This window comes from Eubalaena glacialis, chromosome X (assembly GCF_028564815.1).
Source record: "Eubalaena glacialis isolate mEubGla1 chromosome X, mEubGla1.1.hap2.+ XY, whole genome shotgun sequence".
Lineage (NCBI taxonomy): Eukaryota > Metazoa > Chordata > Mammalia > Artiodactyla > Balaenidae > Eubalaena > Eubalaena glacialis.
The window spans coordinates 92,510,470-92,525,167 of NC_083736.1; positions in this window are offsets into that span (position 1 = coordinate 92,510,470).

The following is a 14,698-nucleotide window of genomic DNA, read 5'->3' on the forward strand; positions in this document are numbered from 1 at the left end:
TCTCCACACCCTCTCCAGCATTTGTTGTTTGTAGATTTTCTGATGATGCCCATTCTAATTGGTGTGAGGTGATACCTCATTGTAGTTTTGATTTGCATTTCTCTAATGATTAGTGATGTTGAGCATCTTTTCATGTGCTTCTTGGCCGTCTGTATGTCTTCTTTGGAGAAATGTCTATTTAGGTCTTCTGCCCATTTTTGGATTGGGGTGTTTGTTTCTTTAATATTGAGCTGAATGAGCTGTTTATATATTTTGGAGATTAATCCTTTGTCCGTTGATCCATTTGCAAATATTTTCTCCCATTCTGAGGGTTGTCTTTTCGTCTTGTTTATGGTTTCCTTTGCTGTGCAAAAGCTTTTAAGTTTCATTAGGTCCCATTTGTTTATTTTTGTTTTTATTTCCATTACTCTAGGAGGTGGATCAAAAAAGATCTTGCTGTGATTTATGTCAAAGAGTGTTCTTCCTATGTTTTCCTCTAAGAGTTTTATAGTGTCCAGTCTTACATTTAGGTCTGTAATCCATTTTGAGTTTATTTTTGTGTATGGTGTTAGGGAGTATTCTAATTTCATTCTTTTACATGTAGCTGTCCAGTTTTCCCAACACCATTTATTGAAGAGACTGTCTTTTCTCCATCGTATATCTTTGCCTCCTTTGTCATAGATTAGTTGACCATAGGTGCGTGGGTTTATCTCTGGGCTTTCTATCTTGTTCCATTGATCTATGTTTCTGTTTTTGTGCCAGTACCATATTGTCTTGATTACTGTAGCTTTGTAGTATAGTCTGAAGTCAGGGAGTCTGATTCCTCCAGCTCCGTTTTTTTCCCTCAAGACTGCTTTGGCTATTCGGAGTCTTTTGTGTCTCCATACAAATTTTAAGATGATTTGTTCTAGCTCCATAAAAAATGCCATTGGTAATTTGATAGGGATTGCATTGAATCTGTAGATTGCTTTGGGTAGTATAGTCATTTTCACAATGTTGATTCTTCCAATCCAAGAACATGGTATATCTCTCCATCTGTTGGTATCATCTTTAATTTCTTTCATCAGTGTCTTATAGTTTTCTGCATACAGGTCTTTTGTCTCCCTAGGTAGGTTTATTCCTAGGTATTTTATTCTTTTTGTTGCAATGGTAAATGGGAGTGTTTCCATAATTTCGCTTTCAGATTTTTCATCATTAGTGTATAGGAATGCAAGAGATTTCTGTGCATTAATTTTGTATCCTGCAACTTTACCATATTCATTAATTAGCTCTAGCAGTTTTCTGGTGGCAGTTTTAGGATTCTCTATGTATAGTATCATGTCATCTGCAAACAGTGACAGTTTTACTTCTTCTTTTCCAATTTGTATTCCTTTTATTTCTTTTTCTTCTCTGATTGCCGTGGCTAGGACTTCCAGAACTATGTTGAATAATAGTGGTGAGAGTGGACATCCTTGTCTCGTTCCTGATCTTAGAGGAAATGCTTTCAGTGTTTCACCGTTGAGAATGATGTTTGCTGGGTTTGTCATATATGGCCTTCATTATGTTGAGGTAGGTTCCCTCTATGCCTACTTTCTGGAGAGTTTTTATCATAAATGGGTGCTGAATTTTGTCAAAAGCTTTTTCTGCATCTATTGAGATGATCATATGGTTTTTATTCTTCAATTTGTTAATATGGTGTATCACATTGATTGATTTGCGTATATTGAAGAATCCTTGCATCCCTGGGATAAATCCCACTTGATCGTGGTGTATGATCCTTTTAATGTGTTGTTGGATTCTGTTTGCTAGTATTTTGTTGAGGATTTTTGCATCTATATTCATCAGTGATATTGGTCTGTAATTTTCTTTTTTTGTAGTGTATTTGTCTGGTTTTGGTATCAGGGTGATGGTGGCCTCATAGAATGAGTTTGGGAGTGTTCCTTCCTCTGCAATTTTTTGGAAGAGTTTGAGAAGGATAGGTGTTAGCTCTTCTCTAAATGTTTGATAGAATTCACCTGTGAAGCCATCTGGTCCTGGACTTTTGTTTGTTGGAAGATTTTTAATCACAGTTTCAATTTCATTACTTGTGATTGGTCTGTTCATATTTTCTGCTTCTTCCTGGTTCAGTCTTGGAAGGTTATACCTTTCTAAGAATTTGTCCATTTCTTCCAGGTTGTCCAATTTATTGGCATAAAGTTGCTTGTAGTAGTCTCTTAGGATGCTTTGTATTTCTGCGGTGTCTGTTGTAACTTCTCCTTTTTCATTTCTGATTTTATTGATTTGAGTCCTCTCCCTCTTTTTCTTGATGAGTCTGGCTAATGGCTTATCAATTTTGTTTATCTTCTCAAAGAACCAGCTTTTAGTTTTATTGATCTTTGCTATTATTTTCTTTGTTTCTATTTCATTTATTTCTGCTCTGATCTTTATGATTTCTTTCCTTCTGCTAACTTTGGGTTTTGTTTGTTCTTCTTTCTCTAGTTTCTTTAGGTGTAAGGTTAGATTGTTTACTTGAGATTTTTCTTGTTTCTTTAGGTAGGCTTGTATAGCTATAAACTTCCCTCTTAGAACTGCTTTTGCAGCATCCCATAGGTTTTGGGTTGTCGTGTTTTCATTGTCATTTGTCTCTAGGTATTTTTTGATTTCCTCTTTGATTTCTTCAGTAATCTCTTGGTTATTTAGTAACGTATTGTTTAGCCTCCATGTGTTTGTGTTTTTTACGCTTTTTCCCCTGTAATTCATTTCTAATCTCATAGCGTTGTGGTCAGAAAAGATGCTTGATATGATTTCAATTTTCTTAAATTTACTGAGGCTTGATTTGTGACCCAAGATGTGATCTATCCTGGAGAATGTTCCGTGCGCACTTGAGAAGAACGTGTAATCTGCTGTTTTTGGATGGAATGTCCTATAAATATCAATTAAATCTATCTGGTCTATTGTGTCATTTAAAGCTTCTGTTTCCTTATTTATTTTCATTTTGGATGATCTGTCCATTGGTGTAAGTGAGGTGTTAAAAAGTCCCCCACTATTATTGTGTTACTATCAATTTCCTCTTTTATAGCTGTTAGCAATTGCCTTATGTAATGAGGTGCTCCTATGTTGGGTGCATATATATTTATAATTGTTATATCTTCTTCTTGGATTGATCCCTTGATCATTATGTAGTGTCCTTCCTTGTCTCTTGTAACATTCTTTATTTTAAAGTCTATTTTATCTGATATGAGTATCGCTACTCCAGCTTTCTTTTGATTTCCATTTGCATGGAATATGTTTTTCCATCCCCTCACTTTCAGTCTGTATGTGTCCCTAGGTCTAAAGTGGGTCTCTTGTAGACAGCATATATATGGGTCTTGTTTTTGTATCCATTCAGTAAGCCTGTGTCTTTTGGCTGGAGCATTTAATCCATTCACGTTTAAGGTAATTATCGATATGTATGTTCCTATGACCATTTTCTTAATTGTTTTGGGTTTGTTTTTGTAGGTCCTTTTCTTCTCTTGTGTTTTCCACTTAGAGAAGTTCCTTTAACATTTGTTGTAGAGCTGGTTTGGTGGTGCTGAATTCTCTTAGCTTTTGCTTGTCTGTAAAGCTTTTGATTTCTCCATCAAATCTAAATGAGATCCTTGCCGGGTAGAGTAATCTTGGTTGTAGGTTCTTCCCTTTCATCACTTGAAGTATATCATGCCACTCCCTTCTGGCTTGTAGAGTTTCTGCTGACAAATCAGCTGTTAACCTTAAGGGAGTTCCCTTGTATGTTATTTGTCATTTTTCCCTTGCTGCTTTCAATAATTTTTCTTTGTCTTTAATTTTTGCCACTTTGATTACTATGTGTCTCGGCGTGCTTCTCCTTGGGTTTATCCTGTATGGGACTCTCTGCGCTTCCTGGACTTGGGTGGCTATTTCCTTTCCCATGTTAGGGAAGTTTTCGACTATAATCTCTTCAAATATTTTCTCTGGTCCTTTCTCTCTCTCTTCTCCTTCTGGGACCCCTATAATGCGAATGTTGTTGCGTTTAATGTTGTCCCAGAGGTCTCTTAGGCTGTCTTCATTTCTTTTCATTCTTTTTTCTTTAGTCTGTTCCGCAGCAGTGAATTCCACCATTCTGTCTTCCAGGTCACTTATCCGTTCTTCTGCCTCAGTTATTCTGTTATTGATTCCTTCTAGTGTAGTTTTCATTTCAGTTATTTTATTGGTCATCTCTGTTTGTTTGTTCTTTAATTCTTCTAGGTCTTTGTTAATCATTTCTTGCATCTTCTCAATCTTTGCCTCCATTCTTATTCCAAGGTCCTGGATCATCTTCACTATCATTATTCTGAATTCTTTTTCTGGAAGGTTGCCTATCTCCACTTCATTTAGTTGTTTTTCTGGGGTTTTTTCTTGTTCCTTCATCTGGTATATAGCCCTCTGCCTTTTCATCTTGTCTATCTTTCTGTAAATGTGGTTTCTGTTCCACAGGCTGCAGGAGTGTAGTTTTTCTTGCTTCTGCTGTCTGCCCTCTGGTGGTTGAGGCTATCTAAGACGCTTGATGGGAGGCTCTGGAGGTGGGTAGAGCTGACTGTTGCTGTGGCGGTCAGAGCTCTGTAAAACTTTAATCCACTTGACTGTTGCTGGGTGGGGCTGGGTTCCCTCCCTGTTGGTTGTTTTGCCTGAGGCAACCCAACACTGGAGCCTACCTGGGCTCTTTGGTGGGGCTAATGGCAGACTCTGGGAGGGCTCACGCCAAGGAGTACTTCCCAGAACCTCCGCTGCCAGTGTCCTTGTCCCCACGGTGAAACAGAGCCAGCCCCCGCCTCTGCAGGAGACCCCCCAACACCAGCAGTTATGTCTGGTTCAGTCTCCCCCAGGGTCACTGCTCCTTCCCCTGGGTCCCGATGCACACACTATTTTGTGTACGCCCTCCAAGAGTGGGGTCTCTGTTTCCCCCAGTCCTGTCGAAGTCCTGCAATCAATTCCCACTAGGCTTCAAATTCTGATTCTCTATGAATTCCTCCTCCCGTTGCCGGACCCCCAGGTTGGGAAGCCTGACGTGGGGCTCAGAACTTTCACTCCAGTGGGTGGACTTCTGTGGTATAAGTGCTCACCAGTCTGTGAGTCACCCACCCAGCAGTTATGGGATTTGATTTTACTCTGATTGCGCCCCTCCTACTGTGTCACTGTGGCTTCTCCTCTGTCCTTGGACGTGGGGTATCCTCCTTGGTGAAGTCCAGTGTCTTCTTGTCGATGATTGTCCAGCAGCCAGTTGTGATTCTGGTGCTCTCGCAAGAGGGAGTGAGAGCACGTCCTTCTACTCCGCCATCTTGGTTAATCCCTCCCAATGTTTTATAATAACTATAAATGGAACATAACCCTTAAAAATTGTAAATCACTATATTGTACACCTGTAACTTATAATATTGTACATCAACTATACTTCAATTTTAAAAAAGAGGTAGAGCCTGAGATAGTAAGCTATCAAATTTCTAAATATGATGTGTGGTCTCCTCCACTTTGGGAAAGGAGGATGCTATATCAGTCAGCATGAGCTAGGTTATGATGAGGGAACAAACAACCTCAAAGTTATGTGGCTTGACACAATAAATGTTTTATTTCTTGCTTATGCTACAGGTCCAGCACAGGTCAGATGAAGGCGTTGCTTTCTGTAGTCACTCGGGACCCCACTGACAGAGATTCTATCTCAACAGCGTGGAAAATCATGCACTAGCTATTAAGGTTTCTGCTTTGAAAAAACACATGTCAATTCAGCTTACATTTCATTAGTTGCAATCAGTCACATGGCCATGCTTAACTTCAAGAGGACTGGGAAGTGCAATATTACCATGTGCTGAGAATGATGAGATCTAGAATATTTATGAACAGTCCTAATTACTACCACAGATGCTCATCTAATTTACAGGAAAATCAGAAGTCTGTGTCAGATTGCAGCATTTTTAGAAAAATTAGGTCTGATTGCTTTTGCTTCAATACCCTTTCTTATCCTGTGTTCCCAGAAAGTAAACTCCGATGCAAAAGTTCTGTGTTACTAAAGTTTTAGAAAGTGCAATTTCTAGGTAGCCAGGATGAGGGAAAATGGAAATGAGATAGGAGAATAAGAGTAAATATGAGAGAATGCGTTAGTATATGGTCGCTAATGGGTATCAAGCCCAACAGACTACATAATCTTTTGGTACCATCGTCTGAGAAGTCATATAAATTATTGCACCACAGGACTATGTAGCAGAGAAAGGATGAAGAATTTTATGCGCTGGCTCCCATCTCCCATTGACCTAATTTTACTCTAAGTGCCATTTAATCCCTAGCACTATAGCTTGTGTATACATAGCCACTGATCAGGACCTGTGGCACCTCATGCCTCACCCATAATGCAAATTTCCCGGAGCAGGATTTTAGAGGCAACTGATCCGAGCATGAGATAAAGTGTTCGGTTGTGTCAGCATGAAGTTGAGTAGTTCTCCCTTCAACTTGGTCATCAAAGCAGTGGCTAGGGTAGAACAAGTGGCCATAGACCCAGTAGATAAATGAGACCAAGATGATGTAATGTGGCACCTAAGAGGTTTCTAAAACAGCATTCACCCCTCCCCAAAAGGACACAACTCTCTTGAAAACTATGATTTCTCAATCAAAAGTCAAACAAACACCATAGTTTTCATATTTGGCCCAAATAACTGACCCTGAGAGAAAGGTTAGAGAAAACAAACAAGAAAGTGCTTAATTTGCTAGAGTGTCTCGAATAGTAAACTGTTAAACTTACCCAACATTCAATAAATATTTACAGATTAATAAATATTTGTAAATGAATAATTGTTGCAAGACACTCATTTTTCTAAAAAGAAGCTCAACGTGTCATTTTTGGTAGGTAAAAAATAAAGTAAAATATTAATATGTCTGAATCATTTTATTTTTTTAACATCTTTATTGGAGTATAATTGCTTTCCAATGTGTCAGTTTCTGCTTTATAAAAAAAGTGAATCAGCTATATGTATACATATATCCCCAAATGCCCTCCCTCTTGAGCCTCCCTCCCACACTCCCTATCCCACCCTTCTAGGTGGTCACAAAGCACAGAGCTGATCTCCCTGTGCTATGCTGCCACTTCCACAAGCTATCCATTTTAGAATTGGTAGTGTATATATGTCAATGCTACTCTCTCACTTCGTCCCAGCTTACCCTTCCCCCTCCCCATGTCCTCAAGTCATTTCTTTACGTCTGTGTCTTTATTCCTGTCCTGCCCCTAGGTTTGTCAGAACCTTTTTTTTTTAGATTCCATGTATATGTGTTAGCATATGGTATTTCTTTTTCTCTTCACTTACTTCACTCTGTATGACAGACTCCAAGTCGATCCACCTCACTAAAAATAATTGAATTTCATTTTTTATGGCTGAGTAATATTCCATTGTGTATATGTGCCACATCTCCTATATCCATTCATCTGTCGATGGACAATTAGGTTGCTTCCATGTCCCGGCTATTGTAAATAGTGCTGCAATGAACATTGTGGTACATGACTCTTTTTGAATTATGGTTTTGTCAGGGTATATGCCCAGTAGTGGGATTGCTGGGTCATATGGTAGTTCTATTTTTAGTTTTTTAAGGAACCTCTATACTGTTCTAAATAGTGGCTATATCAATTTACATTCCCACCAACATTGCAAGAGGATTCCCTTTTCTCCACACCCTCTCCAGCATTTATTGCTTATAGATTTTTTGATGATGGCCATTCGGATGATTGTGAGGTGATTCCTCATTGTGGTTTTGAATTGAATTTCTCTACTGATTAGTGATGTTGAGCATTCCTTCATGTGTTTCTTGGCAATCTGTCTATCTTCACTGGAGTAATGTTTATTTAGGTCTTCCTTCCATTTTTGGATTAGTTGTTTGTTTTTTTGATATTGAGCTGCATGAGCTTCTTGTATATTTTGGAGATTAATCTTTTGTCAATTGCTTCATTTGCAAATATTTTCTCCCATTCTGAGGGGTTGTCTTTTCATCTTGTTTATGGTTTCCTTTGCTGTGCAAAAGCTTTTAAGTTTCATTAAGTCCCATTTTGTTTGTTTGTTTTTATTTCCGTTTCTCTAGGAGGTGGGTCAAAAAGGACCTTGCTGCGATTTATGTCATAGAGTGTTCTGCCTATGTTTTCCTCTAAGAGTTTTATAGTGTCTGGCCTTACATTTAAGTCTTTAATTCATTTCGAGTTTATTTTTGTGTATGGTGTTAGGAAGTGTTCTAATTTCATACTTTTATATGTAGCTGTCCAGTTTTCCCAGCACCACTTATTGAAGAGGTTGTCTTTTCTCCATTGTATATTCTTGCCTCCTTTGTTAAAGTTAAGGTGACCATTTGTGCATGGGTTTATCTCTGGGCTTTCTATCCTGTTCCATTGATCTATATTTCTGTTTTTGTGCCAGTACAATACTGTCTTGATTACTGTAGCTTTGTAGTATAGTCTGAGGTGAGGGAGCCTGATTCTTCCAGCTCCATTTTTCTTTCTCATTATTGCTTTGGCTATTCGGAGTCTTTCATATTTCCATACAAATTGTAAAATTTTCTGTCCTAGTTCTGTGAATAATGCCATTGGTAGCTTGATGGGGATTGCATTGAATCTGTAGATTGCTTTGGGTGGTATAGTCATTTTCACAATGTTGATTCTTCCAATCCAAGAATATGGTATATCTCTCCATCTGTTTGTATCATCTTTAATTTCTTTCATCAGTGTCTAATAGTTTTCTGCATAAAGGTCTTTTGTTTCCTTAGCTAGGCTTATTCCTAGGTATTTTATTCTTTTACTTGCAATGGTAAATGGGAGTTTTCCTTAATTTCTGTTTCAGATTTTTCATTGTTTGTCTATAGGAATGCAAGAGAGTTCTGTGCATTAATTTTCTACCCTGTGACTTTACCAGATTCATTGAATTAGCTCTAGTAGTTTTCTGGTAGCATCTTTAGGATTCTCTATGTATAGTATCATGAGGTGTAAGTTTAGGTTATTTATTTGAGATTTTTCTTGTATTTTGAGGTAGGAATGTATTGCATTAAATTTCCCTCTTAGAACTGCTTTTGCTGCAGCCCATAGGTTTTGGGTCATCCAGTTTTCATTGTCATTTTTTTCTATGTATTTTTTGATCTCCACTTTGATTTCTTTAGTAATCTCTTGGTTACTTAGTAGTGTATTGTTTAGCCTCCATGTGTTTGTATTTTCTACAATTTTTTTCTGAATCATTTTAATAACTCTCATTTCCCACAGTCAGTGGGGAAAAAGGAAAAAAATCCCGAAGGAGGAGTTTCACAATGTGGAGAAGTGAAAAGGAAATAACTTGGAAATAATGATATACTAATATGTGTGCATATTAGTGATGATAGCAAATGGGATCAGAACTACCTCATAGGTTTCCACCCCATCTTCAAGCTTTGCTATTTTGTAAATAGCCATTTTCTAAAATGATAGTATCTTTGAATCTCTTCATAGACTTTTCTCAGCTTAAGTGTTTAAAATTTCATTTGACTGTAACCTAACTCAATATCCCTTTATCTAAAGAGGTATGAGCGGTTTTTAATGTATAAAGGAACAATTTCTTTTTAAAATTGGCAAATATTTTTACTTGTTACAGGAAAAAAAAACATCCTGTTTTCCTCTTTCCTATGATCTAACAGCTGGTAGACAAAGAAACGGAGAATAATAAATTTTAATTATACCTTTTAAAACCCAACACATTTGAAACTATTCAGCAATTACATGAGAGATTTCTCAGCATTAACTTGTAGGTGGTTAAGAAATGCTAGTTCTCGTTCTTGAAGTTGAGATGGCCAGACTTGTACAATCCACCTTAATAAAATTTACAAATTTGCAACACTTTATAATGATTATTTTCTTCAGGGTCTTAGTGTCTCTGTTTTTCTTTTCCACTCTCTCTTTTCCATACTTAAGACTGGCCCAATAAAGAAAGCAACACTGTAAATCATCACACAGCTTTTCTTCTCCAATTACATAAATATCAGATGCCAAAATAGAGCACACGCCAAGTAAGGATATAAGATTATAATATCTTCTACTGTAGACAAGGAGTCAGGGAGAACAAAAATGAGAGAGAGTTTGATGGTGTAAATAGTCTTTTAAAATTCATTCCTTGGGTTTGAGAGAAAAAATAATTATTGCATTTGTGGACTAATAGAACAGAATTGAAAGCCCAGAAATAAACACATACAGACATGGTCAATTAATATTTGATAAAAAAGCCAAGAATACTCAATGGGGACTGATAGTCTTTTCAATAAAAATGTTGGGAAAACTGGATAACCACATGCAAAAGAATGAAATTGGAACATTATCTTACATGACTCACAAACGTTAACTCAAAATGGATTGAAGACTTAAATGTAAGAACTGAAACTGTAAAACTCCTAGAAGAAAAATTAAGAATCAGGGGGTGCCTTCAACATGGCAGAGGGATAAGATGTGTAGATCACCTTCCTCCCCACAAATACATCAAAACTACATCTACATGTGGAACATTCCTACAGAACACCTACTGCATGCTGGCAGAAGACTTCAGACTTCCCCAAAGGCAAGAAACTCCTCACATACCTGGGTAGGGCAAAAGATAAAAAGGAAAAACAGAGTCAAAAGAATAGGGATGGGACCTGCACCTAGGGGAGGGAGCTGTGAAGGAGGAAAAGTTTCCACAGACAAGGAAGCCCCTTCACTGGCAGAGATGGGGGGCGGGTCGGGGGGAAGCTTCAGAACCATGGAGGAGAGCGCAGCAACTGGGGTGCAGAGGGCAAAGCGGAGAGATTCCCACACAGAGGATCGCTGCTGACCAGCACTCCCCAGCCTGAGAGGCTTGTCTGATCACCCACTGGGGTGGGTGGGGGCTGGGAGCTGAGGCTCGGGTTTTGGAGTTCAAATCCCAGGTAGAGGACAGGGGTTGGCTACGTGAACACAGTCTGAAGGGGGTTAGTGTGCCACAGCTAGCTGGGAGGGAGTCCAGGACCTGCCTGGACCTGCCTAAGAGGCAAGAGACAATTGTTTCGGGGTGTGTGAGGAGAGTGGATTCAGAGCACCACCTAAATGAGTTCCAGAGATGGGCGTGAGCCACGGCTATCAGCACAGACCCCAAAGAAGGGCATGAGATTCTAACGCTGCTAATACGGCCACCAAGAATCCTGTGTGCAAGCACAGGTCACTATCTACACCTCCTCTTTCAGGAGCCTGTGCAGCCTGCCACTGCCAGGGTCCCATGATCCAGGGACAATTTCCCCAGGAGAACACGGTGTGACTCAAGCTGTTGCTATGCCATGCCAACCTCTGCTGCTGCAGGCTCGCCACGCATTCCATACCCCTCCTTCCCCCCCAGCCTGAGTGAGTCAGAGATCCCTAATCAGCCACTCCGTTAACCACATACTGTCTGGGGGGAACAGATGCCCTCAGGTGACCTACACACAGAGGAGTGGCCAAATCCAAAGCTGTACCCCAGGAGCTGTGTGAAAAAAAAAAGAGAAAGGGAAATTTCTCCTAGCAGCCTCAGGAGCAGCAAATTAAATCTCCACAATCAATTTCATGTACCCTTCATCTCTAGAATACTTGAAGAGACAACATATCATCCAAAAATTGAGGCAGTGGAAGTTGGGAGAAACTGTAGACTTTGGGTTGGCTTTCTGCATCTAATTTGTTTCTGGTATTATGTTTATCTTAGTTTAGTATTTGGAGCTTATTATCATTGGTAGATTTCTTTATTGATTTGGTTGCTCTCTTCCTTTTTTTTATTTTATATATATATATTTTTTTCTCTTTTTCCCTTTTTCTCTTTTTATAAGTGTGTATGTGTATGTTTCTTTGTGTCATTTTGTCTGTATAACTTTGCTTTTGCCATTTGTCCTAGGGTTCTGACTGTCTGTTTTTTGTGGGTTTTTTTTTTCTTGTATAGTTTTTAGAGCTTGTTATCATGGGAGGATTTGTTTTTTGGTTTTGTTGCTCTCTTGTTTCTTTCTCTCTTTCTCTTTTTATACTTTATTTATTTTCCATAATTTTTTTTCTATTTAAATAACTATATTTTATTTTATTTTATTCTTCCTTTCTTTCTTTCTTTTTATTTCGCCCTGTTCTTCTTAGTTGAGTGGCTGACAGGGTCTTGGTGCTCTGGCCGGGTGACAGGCCTGAGACACTGAGGTGGGAGAGCTGAGTTCAGGTCATTGGTCCACCAAAGACCTCCTAGACCCTCATAATATCAAATGGCGAAAATTCTCCCAGAGATCTCTATCTCAATGCTAAGACCCAACTCCACTCAACGACCAGCAAGCTACAGTTCTGGACACCCTATGTCAAACAACTAGCAAGACAGGAACACAACATCATCCATTAGCAGAGAGGCTGCCTAAAATCATAATAAGTTCACAGACATCACAAAACATACCACTGATCATGGTACTGCTCATCAAAAGACAAAATCCAGCTTCATTCACCAGAACACAGGCATCAGTCCCCTCCACGAGGAAGCCTACAAAACCCACTGAACCAAACTTACAGACTGGGAGCAGACACAAAAAAAACGGGAACTACGAACTTGCAGCCTGTGAAACGGAGAGCCAAAACACAGTAAGTTAAGAAAATGAGAAAACAGAGAAATATGCAGCAGATGAAGGAGCAAGGTAAAAACACACCAGACCAAACAAATTAAGAGGAAATAGGCAGTCTACCTGAAAAAGAATTCAGAGTAATGATAGTAAATATGATCCAAAATCTTGGAAAAAGAATGGAGAAAATACAAGAAACGTTTAACAAGGACCTAGAAGAACTAAAGAGCAAACAAACAATGATGAACAACAAAATAAATGATATTAAAAATTCTATAGAAGGAATCAATAGCACAATAACTGAGGCAGAAGAACGGATAAGTGACCTGGAAGATAAAATAGTGGAAATAACTACCGCAGAGCAGAATAAAGAAAAAAGAAAGAAAAGAAACGAGGACAATATCAGAGACCTCTGGGACAATATTAAAAGCATCAACATTCGAATTATATGGGCCCCAGAAGAAGAAGAGAAAAAAAAAGGGACTGAAAATATTTGAAGAGATTATAGTTGAAAAATTCCCTAATATGGGTAAGGAAATAGTCAATCAAGTCCAGGAAACACAGAGAGGACCATACATGATAAATCCAAGGAGAAACACACAAAGACACATATTAATCAAACTATCAAATATTAAATACAAAGAAAAAACATCAAAAGCAGCAAATAACATACAAGGTAATCCCCATAAGTTTAATGGCAGATCTTTCAGCAGAAACTCTGCAAGCCAGAAGGGAGTGACAGGATATATTTAAAGTGATGAAAGGGAAAAACCCACAAGCAAGATTACTCTACCCAGTAAGGATCTCATTCAGATTTGATGGAGAAATTAAAACCTTTACAGATAAGCAAAAGCTAAGAGAATTCAGCACCACCAAACCAGCTTTACAACAAATGCTAAAGGAACTTCTCTAGGCAGGAAACACAAGAGAAGGAAAAGATTTACAATAACAAACCCAAAACAATTAAGAAAATGGTAATAGGAACATACATATCAATAACTACTTTAAATGTAAATGGATTAAATGTTCCAACCAAAAGACATAGACTGGCTGAATAGATAAAAAAACAAGACCCGTACATATGTTACCCACAAGAGACCCACTTCAGACCTAGGACACATACACACTGAAAGTGAAGGGATGGAAAAAGATATTCCATGCAAATGGAAATCAAAAGAAAGCTGGAGTAGCAATTCTCATTTCAGGAAAAATACACTTTAAACAAAGACTATTACAAGAGACAAAGAAGGACATTACATAATGATCAAGGGACGATTCCAAGAAGAAAACATAACAATTGTAAGTATTTATGCACCCCACATAGGAGCACCTCAATACATAAGCCAAATGTTAACCGCCATAAAAGGGGAAATCGACAGTAACACAATCATAGCAGGGGATTTTATCACCCCACATTCATCAATGGACAGATCATCCAAAATGAAAATAAAAAAGGAAACAAGTTTTAAATGATACATTAAACAAGATGGACTTAATTGATATTTATAGGACATTCCATTTAAAAACAATAGAATACACTTTCTTTTCAAGTGCACATGGAACATGTTCCAAGATAGATGACATCTTGGGTCACAAATCAAACCTTGGTAAAATTATGAAAATTGAAAAAGTATCAAGTACCTTTTCCAAACACAATGCTGTGAGACTAGATATCAATTACAGGAAAAAACCTGTAAAAAATACAAACACATGGAGGCTAAACAATACACTACTAAATAACCAAGAGATCACTGAAGAAGTCAAAGAGGAAATCAAAAAATACCTAGAAACAAATGACAATGAAAAGACGATGACCCAAAATGTATGGATACAGCAAAAGAAGCCCTAAGAGGGAAGTTTATAGCAACACAATCCTACCTCAAGAAACAAGGAAAACCTCAAATAAACAACCTAACCTTACAGTTAAAGAAATTAGAGAAAACCTAATATTAAGAGAAGGAAAGTAATCATAAAGATCAGAAGTAAATGAATAATAAATGAAGGAAATGATAGCAAATATCAATAAAACTAAAAGCTGTTTTTTTGAGAAGATAAACAAAATTGATAAACCATTAGCCAGTCTCATCAAGAAAAAAAGGGAGAAGATTTAACTCAATAGAATTAGAAATGAAAAAGGAGAAGTGACAACTGACACTACAGAAATACAAAGGATCATGAGAGATTACTA